The following is a 15,153-nucleotide window of genomic DNA, read 5'->3' on the forward strand; positions in this document are numbered from 1 at the left end:
AGCGTACAAGCCTCGCCACAATCTACGGGTATTAGTGTCATCGCCTCGAGAATCCAGCTTAGTCCGGAATTTCCTCCTTGTATCATTAATGGCTCTGCATAGGTCATAGATACATTTACCTACGGGTGCAGACTGCTGTCAGGATAGCTGATGCGAATTCCTGTGGCAGATAGTAGAGACACCACTTCACTGTAAGATATTCCAGTTCTGGGGAGTGGGAGACTGAACACCGTGTAGAGTTAATTAGAAAGCAGACCCCTCTTTCCTTAATCTTGTCCTGGAAACACTATATGGTCCATCCATCGTAACGAGAAGCTTTCGGCTGGGATGACCATTGAAAGTCAGGAGAGGCAGGGATGAGCCATGTCTTTGTAAAATAGCCATCCACCTAATGCTCTCTAATGTAGATAAGGCAAGGTTGATAAACTTTGTTCATCTAGGTCAGGGGTCAGCAACCTTGTTCTGCATAGGGGCCAGGACCCATGTCTGTGAGTGGATGGTGGGCCACATCTATCGCCATAGTTAATAAATAGAGGTAATAATAATACATTGGTATTGAAACTAATGATTATCCGCTCCAAAGCGCTGGAAGGAACTCTGGGGCTGCAGGGGTTAAAGATCGATGGGAGGCGAGATTGTGCAAGACCCTCACTGGCTTTGAGGTGCGGTGTGGAGCAGAGTGCAGCAGGAGAGAGTCGAGTCTGTGCTGGTGCCGAGCCTGTCCTTCCCTGTCAAAGTTTGTTTCTTATAAAGCAGATAGCAACAAAAACTGTTAAAGGTAGACCATGGCAATCTTTAATTGATTTGTCAGATGGGAGTGGCAAAGATCTACAATGAGCACAAACGTTGCTCAGTGCTTCTCGGGCTCCCACTCTCAGAAAAAAGGATAGTTAGCACAATTATACATGTTTCTTATCAGTAAAACACTCCTGGACTCCATGTTAACTGGTTCCACACTCGCAGACCCCGAGCCGTCTATCCCCACGCTGGGGGTGTGGGGGAAGAACGAGGAGGAGGAGGAGGATGTCGGGGTGTCGGTGCAGCGTGGTCAGTGACTCTGGGTGGGCGGAGGTACCAGACTGTCCCCAACTCTGCTGCAGCTAATGGGGACGTTGCCGCAATTTCGTCCCCCTGTGTCAGCTGCCCGGAGCCACAGGCCATGATAGTGCGGCCCACAGACGGGGAGGGCGGCCGTGGCCGGACACGCTGACCCCGGGGGGAGAGTGGGGGCTGTCCCGAGGGATGCGCCCCTTCGACCGCTTACAACCTTGGTGATCGGGTTCAGAGCAAAGATCCTAGAGCATTTGGTTCAGAGCGCTCAGTCACCCTCCACATTTATTTACAGCACAAAAATTGACCATTTTAGCGTGTTTTAACAAGTAAGAAAGAAAGCGTTTCGTGTGTTAACAGTGTATGCCAAGGCTGCAATTTCCTCCAGACGGATTGAGCTGCTCCGTGTGTCACACCCTTTGACCTGATTACATTACGGCCACCACACTATATTCTTAGTGAGAATTTTAGTGTTTTGGTATGCCCATCAAACGTTTCAGGTTAAATGGGACAATGTTGTATCTGCTCCATTCTGTGTTAGTAACGGAGTGCGGCAAGGAGGAATTTTGTCTCCTATTTTATTTAATGTTTATATGGATGAATTGTCAAATCAGTTAAATAGGTTAAAAACTGGCTGTCTTGTGGGCAACACTATTGTTAATCATCTTATGTATGCAGACGACCTGGTCCTGCTCTGTCCATATAGTGCTGGGCTGCAGCAGATGCTGAAGGTGTGCTCTCAATATGGCCTTGATTATGACATAAAGTATATCGCTAAGAAAAGCCACATAATGATAGTTAGAAGCGCTGAGGACAGGAAATCAACTTTTCCGACCTTTTATTTGTCAGACAGTCCTCTTGCTGTGTGTGAGGAAATTAAATACCTAGGTCATGTCATATCCGATGACTGGAAGGATGACAAAGACCTCTACCGACAGCGCTGTAAAATTTATCTTCTAGCTAACATGCTTATAAGGACGTTTTCTATGTGCTCTGACTCTGTGAAGTGTTCCCTGTTCAGAACCTACATCACACCGTTATATACTGCTCAATTGTGGTCTAATTATAAGAAAAAGAGTATGCAGAGGCTCAAGGTAGCATACAATGATGCAATGGGGTTGCAACTTCGTGTCCCTAGGTGGCATAGTGCCAGTCAATTGTTTGTGTCCACTAGAGTGCCAACCTGTGAGGCACTCTTAAGACAGCTGATGTTTAGTTTTATGTGTCGCCTGGACAAGTCAGAGAACCACATAATTGAAGCCCTAGTCAGCCCTCTGAAAAGCTGCTATAGATTCACTTCTAGGCTAAGACGGCATTGGTGCAATACCTTGTATATCTTATAGGCTAATATGCAATTTTTTAATGTATTTTTGTATCTCCTTATACTGTTTGATGTGTTATATGGACCTGTGTCTGAAATAAAGCTTTAATAATATACATAGACACACACGTCGCATGCATAGGGCTGGCTTCAGCTGCCCGAAGCAGGAGCCCACCTCCCATGAAATTGCTTGTTGTGATTCCCGAGGCGAACCCCCTCGGGTGGACTTAACGTCGGGAGGGTTGTGTTTACAGTGAGAACCTGAAGGATCTCCCCACCACTCACACGAGGACCGACCCCAGACGGCAGCGCAACCACTGTCGGAGGCGCTGACTCAGCTCCCAATCCCAGGTTTCTCCCTCACACACAGATACACACACACACGAGAGAAAGGGGAGGGACTATATGCAGCGTAACTAAGACCCTTCTAAATATATGTGTCACCAAACCTTCTTGGTGCTTGGGGCCCATACTTTGGGAAGAAGGAATACTTTGTTTCATCATCCTCACACAGCAACATTCAAAAGTGCAAAAGCAACATACGATAGTAGGATGATGATAACAAAAACAATTAACCCTTGCACCCAAGAAGTTCCTATCAGTCCCAGCCACCCATCCCCATAGAGACCATGTACCCTATTACCGTCATGTATCTTGGCTTCTGCTTTTCGGATTGGGTCAGCTAGGTTGGTAATGTTTTCTCTCGCATCAGGGATATATGTACAAGATTCGGATCCTATTATGCCACATGTTCCCCCTCTTTCTGGGAGGAGGAAATCAAAAGCCATTCAATTCTGCAGGGCAGCTGGCCGGATGGCCACCGTCTCATCATTTATTTTGTCAACGGCAATGGAGGTATCATTCGCAACCTTTTCTAACGCAGAGGCTAGATTGATGCTTTCTCTTGCCACCTTTCCCACATTGCATAAAGGGAATACACCAGCAAAGAACCTTTGAGTCTCAGTGAAATCCCTTTTTATCCGTGTTGACAGAGTACATTTCTGATCAGGAGGTGGAGTGACAAACGAAAGGCACCACATAGGCCAAATAACATGAGCCTGAACAATCCTGGGGCAACCAGGCATAAGCTCTATCATTGCAAACAAAGTAGGTACCATTGTCAGCAGTAAAGGATTCTACCAAGAGGGGAAACTAGGTGTTCTGATAAAGGTCTCCAGTTGAACAGTTAAGGGGCATAATGTGACTGTCCCTGATGTGCATCATCATATGGACCATCAGAGACATTGAAATATTGTTACATAGAAGGATAGAAACATAGAAATTAGGTGCAGGATAAGGTCATTCGGCCCTTCGAGCCTGCACCACCATTCAATATGATCATGGCTGATCATCTAACTCAGTATCCTGTACCTGCCTTCTCTCCATAGCCCCTGATCCCTTTAGCCACAAGGGCCACATCTAACTCACTCTTAAATATAGCCAATGAACTGGCCTCAACTACCTTCTGTGGCAGAGAATTCCAGAGATTCACCACTCTCGGTGTGAAAAATGTTTTTCTCATCTCGGTCCTTAAAGATTTCCCCCTTATCCTTATATCCTTAAACTGTGACCCCTTGTTCTGGACTTCCCCAACATCGGGAACAATCTTCCTGCATCTAGCCTGTCCAACCCCTTAAGAATTTTGTAAGTTTCTATAAGATCCCCCCTCAATTTTCTAAATTCTAGCGAGTACAAGCTGAGTCTATCCAGTCTTTCTTCATATGAAAGTCCTGACATTCCAGGAATCAGTCTGGTGAACCTTCTCTGTACTCCCTTTATGGCAAGAATGTCTTTCCTCAGATTAGGAGACTGTAGATGGGTTATGCATGCAACCTATAATGTAGTTACCTCATCATCACTAACCACGCCCCATCATATTAGTATAACTGTAGTATCCTCCCTTTGTTCCTCCCACTAGGTCCCAGTACGCCTGAAGGCTGGATGCAGTCAGTGCTGGGACGTGTGTGCCATGTGCTATAATAATCTACCAGTAAAGGTTACAGTGTGTCAGCAATCACTCCTTTACATGGCGTCAGAAGTTTAAAACTCGCGTTTCCCGTTTACCGGTTTTCATTTATTTTGTCCCCGTTAGTGCCCAGTTTTGGGTTTCCCTTGACATGGCATCCTCATGCCGAAAGCCATCTCCCCTTGTCTTCGACGCTGACATTGCGGAACGATGGTCGACTTTTGTGATGGACTACACTCACTACGTCAATATTGCGCACCGGAACGACCCAGCCGCGGTCCAAGCATCACTCTTGCTCAACCTGGCCGGTCCCGACGCAATGAAGAGAGCTCAAGCCTTTGTCTACGAACCAGCGGTCCTGGATGACAACGACCAACCGGTCGAGCCAGCTGAATCGGCCGACGACCCGGTATGTCTTTTGCGCAAATTCGCGGAGATATGTGACCTGCCCTCCAACCGTATACTGGAGCGGGCCAGGTTCTTCTCACGCAAGCAACAGCCGGATGAACCTGTTGAATGCTTCATTGCCGACCTGCGGCACCTTGCCCAGCGGTGCCGATTCGAAACCATGCGCGACCAGCTCACCAGAGACATTCTCGTTACCGGTATGATCGATCAGAAGCTGCGTGCCGACCTGCTGCAACGGCCTGACCTAACCCTGACTCAGGCAATGCATGCGTGCCGCATTGCCGAAGTGGTCACCCCTCCTCATGGACAGAGGGGGTCTGACAACCGAGCCATAAATTTAACTGGTGTTGCTGGACAACGACGGATGAAGGACAACTTTCGCCCTCCACCGCGGCCCGTTCGTACACCCCGGGACCCAAGATCAAAAAAGTGTCCTAACTGCAACTACGTGCACTCCTCAGAATCACAGTGCCCAGCCCTTGGGAAGACCTGCAATTTCTGCGGGAGAAGAAACCATTTTGCAGCTGCCTGCCGATCCCGTGGGAAAGTGCCCTCAGCTCCCAGACAACTCCTAAACAACCTTCTGCAAGTTGATAGCGAGATGGACTCTCAGCCCTCTGTTGACGCTGCCCCCGACTCTGAGCTCAGCTTTTCCACGGGAGATGTAAGTATTTACACTCTCCTCCACAGCCGATCTCGCCTCCCCGATCCTTCTGTGAACATAACTGTAAACAATAAGTCTTTCTCTGCTAAACTTGACACGGGGGCGAAAGTGAACGTAATGTCAACAAAGCTGTTCCACCACATAAGGAATAATGAGATGCTGATTGCAGACCGCTCTGTTTTGCGTGCCTATGGGGGAGAGGAACTAACACCTGTGGGGAGGGCGACTTTCCACTGCGTGCTGCAGAAATCTTCCCAGGACCTGTCTTTCTTCATTCTGGACAGTGACTGTGTGACGTTGCTTAGCAACCAGGCCTGCCAGGATCTTGGGCTGGTGTCGTTTGACCATACGGTCCACGAGGTGCAACCTGTGATGGATCCACTATGTGAGTACCCAGACCTGTTTGACGACAAGCTGGGGAAGCTGCCAGTGGTGTACAAGATCGCGACTGACCCATCCGTGGAGCCTGTGATCCGTCCACCCCACAGAGTATCTTTTGCCATGAAGGGCAAGGTGGAGAATATGCTGAAGGACATGGTCAACATGGGAGTGCTGGAGGCTGTCAGCGATCCAACCGTATGGGTCTCCACCATGGTCGCCACATTGAAGAAAGGAAAAAATGAGATACGGGTATGCATCAACCCTAAGGACTTAAATATGGCGATTAAACGGCCCCACTACCCCATGAGGACTGTCGAGGATGTTGCCGCCCAGGTGGGACAAGCTACTGTGTTCTCCGTCCTCGATGCAAGAAGTTCGTTTTGGCAGATACCACTGGACAAACGCTCCACGGACCTGACCACGTTCAGCACGCCCTTCGGCGGGTTTAAGTTTTTACGGATGCCGTTCGGCATCAACTCTGCCAGCGAGGTATTTCAGCGTTCTATGGAACAATTATTTGCAGGTCTGCCCTGCGCGATTATTGTGGATGACATTCTGGTCTATGGGAGGGATGTGGCCGAACATGACCACAACCTCCGGCGGATTTTGGACCGTGCTCGGCAGATAAATTTGAAGCTCAATCGGTCAAAGTGCAAGTTCCGGGTGCCTGAGGTCACATATGTCGGCCACATTTTCACGGCCCAAGGGTTGAAGCCTGACCCGCAAAAGACCAGCGCAATCTCTGAGCTGCCCGCCCCGACAGACGCTGTCAGTCTGCAGCGCTTCCTGGGTATGGTGAATTACCTGGGGAAGTTTATCCCTGACCTCAGCGAGTTGAGCGCACCCCTGAGACAGCTCACAAAGAAGGACATTGCCTGGGCATGGTTTCCACACCACCAGCAGGCATTTGATCTGCTAAAGACGAGGCTGGTCAGCACACCTACACTGAAGTTTTTTGATCTGCTGCGTCCGATCGTGGTCACTTGCGACGCCTCTCGATTTGGTCTGGGTGCTGCCTGCCTGCAACCCCACGCTGGTGACTCGCTGCTGCCCATCTCCTATGCCTCCAGGACCATGACGGACACAGAGCAGCGCTATGCCCAGATAGAGAAGGAGCTGCTGGCGGTGGTTTTCGCGTGTTCGAAGTTTAAGGACTTCTTATTTGGCACCAGGTTCACCGTTGAGACGGATCACCAGCCACTGGTAACGATACTTAACAAACCAATACACTGCGCTCCTGCCAGGCTACAGCGGATGATGCTGCAGCTACAGCGCTTTGACTTTAAAATCGTATATAAGAGGGGCACCGAGATGCATGTGGCTGATGCACTGTTCCGGGCCCCCCGTGCCTCCTGCGACCAGCACCCCTTCGAGCAGACGGACTTACAGGTACTGAACGTCAACTTCGTCCCTTCTCACCAGCTGTGGTGCTTGGTTGAACATACCGCAAACGACCCCGACCTGCAGCAGCTTGCTGCTGTCATCAAGCGGGGGTGGCCCACCAAACGGAATTCGTTGCCTGCCAGCGTCCACCCCTATTTTTTGGTCCGCGATGAGTTAGTCCTCCGTGACGGTATTATTATCAAAGGACACAAAGTTGTCATCCCGGAATCGCTGCGTGGCTTGTATTTTGATGCCGCCCACATGGGTCATCCCGGGGCAGATGCCACCATCTCACATGCCCAGGAACAGTACTACTGGCCGGCCATGGCTAAATACATCCAGGCCAGGGTGGATTCCTGTCCGGACTGTCACTCGCTTGCCCCGCATCAGCAAAGACAGCCACTTTTGCAGCAGCCTGCCCCTGACATGCCCTGGTCTTCTCTGGCGGCCGATATCTTCGACTGGCGTGGGAGGCAATACCTTGTGCTAGTAGACTCTTACTCGAATTGGTTCAAGGTGGACCTCCTCCCTGCCATCACCTCCGAGATGGTGATCAGCAAGCTTCGCCGCCACTTTGCCACGTTTGGTTCCCCTGTCCGGCTGCAGACAGACAACGGTCGCCAGTTCACCAGCGCCGAGTTTCGAGCATTTGCCACAAAGTGGAACTTTAATCATTTCACTAGCAGCCCGGAGTACCCACAAAGCAATGGTCTGGCTGAACGGGCGGTCCGCAGTGCTAAGCACCTGCTTGAACAAACCCGCCTCTCGAACGGGGATTTCTATCAGGGTCTCCTGAACCTTCGCAACATTTCCAGAAACAGTACCATGGGATCCCCTGCCCAGCGACTCATGTCCCGAGTTGTCCGCCCTCCGATGCCTATTGCCCAGCAGTCCCTGATGCCTAAAGTCCTGCAGCTTGCTGATGTCCAGAAACGTATTGCCCAGAAGCATGAGATCCAGCGACGATCGCATAATAAATCCTGCCGCCCTCTTTCTCCACTGATGCCTGGACAGGTCGTCCGTTTGCAGACGCCCACCGGCTATTCCCGACTTGCCACCGTCGTCGGGTTTGACAGCGCGCCACGGTCCTACCTCGTGGATTTCGAAGGGACTGTATACCGACGCAGCCGCCAGCACCTGTTGGCGGTTAACGAGCCCAAACCACCTCCTGCGATTCCGTATACCCCTCCATCGCGTGTCGAGCCTTCCTCCACTAACGTACCATCTGCTCCCTGCACGCCACGGTCGGTCCTTTTGCCTCGGATAGCCCCCCCTGCTCCTCCCGGTTTTGCTCCCCAGGCTCTGTTGTCCCCTGCAAGGTCTTCTCTCTCTCCAACTTCAGCTCGTTCTACCCCTTCATTCTCACCTGGCTCTCCTGTGCCTCTCCGTTCCCCCTTCAAGCTGGGTTCCCCACCCATCTTCTCTCCCCCTCCTGTTTCTGCTCCTGTCCCTCCTCCTATTCTTTCGGGCGGGGAGGGTGAAGGTGCTGTGCGCACTCGCTCGGGTCGGATTGTAAAACCTCCGGCTCGCTACGGAGAATATGCTTAGCTTTGCAGGTACTGTATAATAAACCTGCCACTGTAGTAACTTGTTTGAATTGTAAGGGAAAGGATGTAGATGGGTTATGCATGCAACCTATAATGTAGTTACCTCATCACCACTAACCACGCCCCATCATATTAGTATAACTGTAGTATCCTCCCTTTGTTCCTCCCACTAGGTCCCAGTACGCCTGAAGGCTGGATGCAGTCAGTGCTGGGACGTGTGTGCCATGTGCTATAATAAACTACCAGTAAAGGTTACAGTGTGTCAGCAATCACTCCTTTACAGAGACCAAAACTACGCAATACTCCAGGTGTGGTCTCACCAAGACCCTGTACAACTGCAGTAGAACCTCCCTGCTCCTATACTCAAATCCTTTTGCTATGAATGCTAACATACCATTTGCTTTCTTCACTGCCTGCTGCACCTGCATGCCTACTTTCAATGACTGGTGTACCATGACTCCCAGGTCTTGTTGCATCTCCCCTTTTTCTTATCGGCCACCATTCAGATAATAGTCTACATTCCTGTTTTTGCCACCAAAGTGGATAACCTCACATTTATCCACATTATACTGCATCCGCCATGCATTTGCCCACTCACCCAGCCTATCGAAGTCACCTTTCAGCCTCCTAGCTTCCTCCTCACAGCTAACTCTGCCCCCCAGCTTCGTGTCATCCGCAAACTTGGAGATGTTGCATTCAATCCCCTCGTCCAAATCATTAATATATATTGTAAATAGCTGAGGTCCCAGCACTGAGCCTTGCGGTACCCCACTAGTCACTGCCTGCCATTGTGAAAAGGACCCGTTTACTCCTACTCTTTGCTTCCTGTCTGCCAGCCAGTTCTCTATCCACATCAATACTGAACCCACAATACCGTGTGCTTTAAGTTTGTATACTAATCTCTTATGTGGGACCTTGTCGAATGCCTTCTGAAAGTCCAGATATAACACATCCACTGGTTCTCCCCTATCCACTCTACTAGTTACAGCCTCGAAAAATTCTATAAGATTCATCAGACATGATTTACCTTTCATAAATCCACGCTGACTTTGCCCAATGATTTCACCACTTTCCAAATGTGCTGCTATCCCATCTTTAATAACTGACTAGTACACAAAAATGCTGGAGAAACTCAGCGGGTGCAATAGCATCTATGGAGCGAAGGAAATAGGCGACGTTTCGGGCCGAAACCCTTCTTCAGACTGATGGTGTATCTACGATCTTCGATTTTTTGTACCTTCGAACTTCCAGCATCTGCAGTTCCTTCTTGAATCCTTCGCTCCATAGATGCTGCTGCACCTGTTGAGTTTCTCCAGCATTTTTGTGTACCTTCGATCTCCCAGCATCTGCAGTTCCTTCTTGAACACTTTAATAACTGACTAGCAGTATCCCCACTACTGATGTTAGACTAACTGGTCTGTAATTCCCCATTTTCTCTCTCCCTCCCTTTTTAAAAAGTGGGGTTACATTAGCTACCCTCCAATTCTCAGGAACTACTCCAGAATCTAAAGAGTTTTGAAAAATTACCACTAATGCATCCATTATTTCTGCGGTTACTTCCTTAAGTACTCTGGGATGCAGCCTATCCGGACCTGTGGATTTATCGGCCTTTAATCCATTCAATTTACCTAACACCACTTCCCGGCTAACCTGGATTTCACTCATTTCCTCCATCTCATTTGACCCCCGGTCCCCTGTTATTTCCGGCAGATTATTTATTTTCCTTAGTGAAGACAGAACCAAAGTAGTTATTCAATTGGTCTGCGATGTCTTTGTTCCCCATGATCAATTCACCTGTTTCTGACTGCAAGGGACCTACATTTGTTTTAACTAATCTTTTTCTCTTCACATATCTATAAAAACCTTTGCAGTCAGTTTTTATGTTCCCTGCCAGTTTTCTTTCATAATCTATTTTCCCTTTTCTAATTAAGCCCTCCTCTGCTGGACTCTGAGTTTCTCCCAGTCCTCTGGTATGCTGCTTTTTCTGGCAAATTTGTATGCTTCATCTTTTGTTTTGATACTATCCCTGATTTCCCTTGTTATCCATGGATGCACTACCTTCCCTGATTTATTCTTTTGCCAAACTGGGATGAACAATTGTTGTAGTTCATCCATGCAGTCTTTAAATGCCTTCCATTGAATATCCACTGTCAACCCTTTAAGAATCAATTGCCAGTCTACCTTGGCCAATTCACGTCTCATACCCTCAAAGTTACCTTTCTTTAAGTCCAGGACACGCACAACAAGACTGCTAACTAACCCTTCCTCATTACTCAATACCCAATCTACAATATCCTGCTCTCTCGTTGGTTCCTCTACATGTTGGTTTAGAAAACTATCCTGCATACATTCCAAGATATCCTCTTCCTCAGCACCCTTGCCAATTTGATTCACCCAATCTATATGTAGATTGAAGTCACCCATTATTACTGTTTTACCTATGTTGCACGCATTTCTAATTTCCTCTTTGATGCCATCCCCAACTCCACTACTACTGTTAGGTGGTCTGTACACAACTCCACTAGTGTTTTCTGCCCCTTAGTGTTTCGCAGCTCTACCCATATCGATTCCACAACCTCCAAACTAATGTCCTTCCTTTCTATTGCGTTAATCTCCTCTCTAACCAGCAACGCTACCCCACCTCCTTTTCCTTTCTGTCCATCCTTCCTGAATATTGAATATCCCTGGATGTTCAGCTCCCAGCCTTGGTCACCCTGGAGCCATGTCTCCGTGATCCCAACTATATCATAGTCATTAATAGCTATCTGCACATTCAACTCATCCACCTTATTACGAATGCTCCTTGCATTGAGACACAAAGCCTTCAGGCTTGCTTTTATAACACCCTTATACAATTATGTTAAAAAGTGGCCCTTTTTGATTTTTGCCCTCGATTTGTCTGCCTGCCACTTTTACTTTTCACCTTGCTACCTATTGCTTCTATCCTCATTTTACACCCCTCTGTCTCTCCGCTCACACATTTAAGAAACCCTTTCTCTTTAACTCCATCCTCGACTATCCTATTTGACACCCCACTCCCCTTATTCAGTTTAAAACCACCCATGTAGCAGTGGAAAACCTGCCTGCCAGAATGCTGGTCCCCCACCTGTTAAGATGCAATCTGTCCCTTTTGTACAGTTCCACCTTACTCCAAAACATATCCCAGTGATCTAAGAATCTAAACCCCTGCCCCGTGCACCAGTTCCTCAGCCACACATTCAGGTCCCATATCTCCCTGTTCCTGCTCTCGCCAGCAAGATAGCAAGAGATTCTGCGGATAAATAAAGAGTAAAAAAGACGCAAGAGTGGACGTTGGGCTATTGGAGAATTAAGCAGAAGTGATAACGGGAAATCAAGAAATGGCAGAGGAATTGAATAACGTTTTTGTATCAGACTTCACAGTGGAAGACACCAGCAGTGTGTCTGAAATCCTAGATAGCCAGGGATTGGAAGTTAGTGCAGTGGCGATTACCAGTGCGAGGAAAATTGAAAGGTCTGAGGGAGGATAATTCACCTAGCCTGGTCCCTCCCAATGCAACCCATTCCCCAATATTCCACCACTCACCTGTTCCCCCAACGCAGCCCGTTCCCCCACAGCAATGTTCCACCTCTCTGGGGAGGGGGTGTGGGGTTGAGGGCTGCGGGGAGGGGACGGTTGTGGGTGAGGGGGCGGTGTGTGGTTTGTGGTGGAGGGGGGATGTGGGTGAGGGGGCGGTGTGGGTTTTGTGGTGGTGGAAGGGGTGTGGGGGAGGGTAGGGGTGGGGGACGGGGGGAGGGGGTGTGTGGAGGAAGGGGGGTGTGGGGGAGTTTGGGGGGTGTGGAGATGTGGGGGAGCGTGGTGTATGGAGGGGTTGTGTGGGGGTGGGGGTGGTGTGTGGGGGAGGGGGGTGGAGGATGGGAGGTGTGTGAAGGAGGGGACGGGTGTGGAGGAGGGGTGTGGGGAGGGGGGAGCGGGGATGTGGGGGTGCGGGGGAGTTGGTGAGGAGGGTGTGGGTGAGGGGGTGTGGGGGAGGGGATGTGGGGAAGGGGTGGGGTCAGGAAGGGGGGTTGTGGGGGTGGTGTTGGGGAGGGGTGGTTTGTGGGGGAGGGGAGGTATGGGGGAGGGGGAGGGCTGTAGGGGTGGGGGAACCTTCAAACCTTCATAACTGTTGTACTAGGAGAATGATGAGTAAGGTGGCGGAAAATCATAGCGCTATGGGGGTTCGTTTTTGCGCAAATGTAATTACAACACAGACAGGAAGTGGTCAAGATGAGAGTTTTTGATGGTTCCCATGTTCACACGGGAAGGCTGGTCCCCCAACACAATATTCCACCTCCACCAATTCCAATATTGGTGGCCAGTGGGGGGAGTGGGGTGGCGGCTTTCTGGAGCACTAGTATGGGAGTTGTGGGCCGAAGGCACTTGTTTCCAGAGAGCTAGTATGGACATTGTCAGCCGAATGATTTCTGGGGCTGGCAGCTCAGTCACTCAGGCCTGGTGGGCCGGCAGCTCCGTCACTCAGGCCTGGTGGGCTGGCAGCTCAGTCACTCAGACCTGGTGGGCTGGCAGCTCAGTCACTCAGGCCTGGTGGGCTGTCAGTTCAGTCATTCAGGCCTGGTGGGCTGGCAGCTCAGTCACTTAGCAATGGTGGGCTGGCAGCTCAGTCACTCAGGGCTGGTGGGCTGGCAGCTCAGTCACTCAGGGGTGGTGGGCTGGCAGCTCAGTCACTCAGGGCTGGTGGGCTGGCAGCTCAGAAACCGCCAGAAAATTCGGTTAAAACGGGCATTTTGGGCAAAAGGGACTGGTTTCTGGGCTAATAGAGGCCTTGTGGGTCAAAATGAGTGATTTCAGGTAGGCCAAAGGTGGGCTGGCAGTTCACTCACGGCTGGTGGGCTGGCAGTTGACTCATGGCTGGTACGCTGGCAGTTGACTCACACACACCCTCCATCACCCACACACACTCACAGACACCCTCCAAATAACACACATACACTCACACACTGACTCACACAAACTCACTCACACACACATGACAGTAAAACTCTCTTGAATCAAATGTCATTAGAAACGGGAATGGAGCCGGAGGATTGGCGTACTGCACATGTTGTTCCATTGTTCAAAAAGGGTTCTAAGAGTAAACCTAGCAATTATATACCTGTTAGTTTGATGTCAGTGGTGGGCAAATTAATGGAAAGGATACTTAGAGATAATATATATAATCATCTGTATAAACAGGGTCTGATTAGGTAAAGTCAACATGGATTTGTGCCTGGAAGGTCATGTTTGACTAATCTTCTTGAATTTTTTGAAGAAGTTACTAGGGAAATTGAGGAGGGTAAAGCGGTGGATGTTGTCTATATGGACTTCAGTAAGGTCTTGGACAAGGTTCCACATGGAAGGTTGAGAAGGTTTAATTGTTAGGTATTAATAGTGGAGTAGCAAGATGGATTCAACAGTGGCTGAATGGGAGATACCAGAGAGTAATGGTGGATAACTGTTTGTCAGGTTGGAGGCTGGTGACTATTGGGGTGCTTCAGGGATCTGTGTTGGGTCCACTGTTGTTTGTCATATACATCAATGATCTGGATGATCGTGTGGTAAATTGGATTAGTAAGTATGCAGATGATACTAAGATAGGTGGTGTTGTGGATAAAGAAGTAGATTTTCAAAGTCTACAGAGAGATTTAGGCCATTTGGAAGAGTGGGCTGAAAGATGGCAGATGGAGTTTAATGCTAATAAGTGTGAGGTGCTACATCTTGGCAGGACCATATAACCATATAACCATATAACAATTACAGCACGGAAACAGGCCATCTCGGCCCTACAAGTCCGCGCCGAACAATTTTTTTTTCCCTTAGTCCCACCTGCCTGCACTCATACCATAACCCTCCATTCCCTTCTCATCCATATGCCTATCCAATTTATTCTTAAATGATACCAACGAACCTGCCGCCACCACTTCCACTGGAAGCTCATTCCACACCGCTACCACTCTCTGAGTAAATAAGTTCCCCCTCATGTTACCCCTAAACTTCTGTCCCTTAATTCTGAAGTCATGTCCTCTTGTTTGAATCTTCCCTATTCTCAAAGGGAAAAGCTTGATCACATCAACTCTGTCTATCCCTCTCATCATTTTAAAGACCTCTATCAAGTCCCCCCTTAACCTGCGCTCCAGAGAATAAAGACCTAACTTATTCAACCTATCTCTGTAACTTAGTTGTTGAAACCCAGGCAACATTCTAGTAAATCTCCTCTGTACTCTCTCTATTTTGTTGACATCCTTCCTATAATTGGGCGACCAAAATTGTACACCATACTCCAGATTTGGTCTCACCAATGCCTTGTATAATTTTAACATTACATCCCAGCTTCTATACTCAATGCTCTGATTTATAAAGGCTAGCATACCAAAAGCTTTCTTTACCACCCTATCTATATGAGATTCCACCTTC

The sequence above is a fragment of the Amblyraja radiata genome, chromosome 1, assembly GCF_010909765.2.
Source record: "Amblyraja radiata isolate CabotCenter1 chromosome 1, sAmbRad1.1.pri, whole genome shotgun sequence".
Classification (NCBI taxonomy): Eukaryota; Metazoa; Chordata; class Chondrichthyes; order Rajiformes; family Rajidae; genus Amblyraja; species Amblyraja radiata.